The sequence below is a fragment of the Kryptolebias marmoratus genome, linkage group LG4 (genome assembly GCF_001649575.2).
Source record: "Kryptolebias marmoratus isolate JLee-2015 linkage group LG4, ASM164957v2, whole genome shotgun sequence".
NCBI lineage: Eukaryota > Metazoa > Chordata > Actinopteri > Cyprinodontiformes > Rivulidae > Kryptolebias > Kryptolebias marmoratus.
In genome coordinates this window covers 29,934,309-29,934,866 of record NC_051433.1, presented here as the reverse complement: position 1 = coordinate 29,934,866, position 558 = coordinate 29,934,309, and positions in this window count along the sequence as shown.

Below are 558 nucleotides of genomic sequence, written 5' to 3'. Positions count from 1 at the left end.
TCAAAATTAAACGAAATAAACATTTGAAATATATGAGTTTGTATGTAATGTATGAATATAATATACAAGTTTCACTTTTTAAATGGAATTACTGAAATCAATCTACTTTTTCATGATATTCTAATTTTATGACCAGCACCTGTACCTTGTCATGCAAGGGTCACTGCCTTGCATGCCACAATTTCAAGCAAAGATCTTCTGCGTTCCATAAGCATTTAAAGTAGGTGTTGGAGATCAGTTGCTGCTACTGCTAAACCAATTAAATGAGTTATTTGTGTTTGCTAAGGTTGATTAGGTGTGGAGGCCATCTTGAGTACATCCAGTGATTACTTTGACTATTATCCATTCAATGGTTTTTGAAATATTTTGCTAACAAGCAGACAAACACGCACAGAGTCAAGCAATTTGATGGAAGTGGGCAACAAAAACACATTTTAGTTCAACAGTTTATTCCAAACACGTTATCTCGTGGCTTTGAAAGTGTCACAGTTCACAGAGAGCCTAAATGAGTCCAATATTCATTCATTATTTCACTGTAGTCCAAAGAAGGAAAAACAA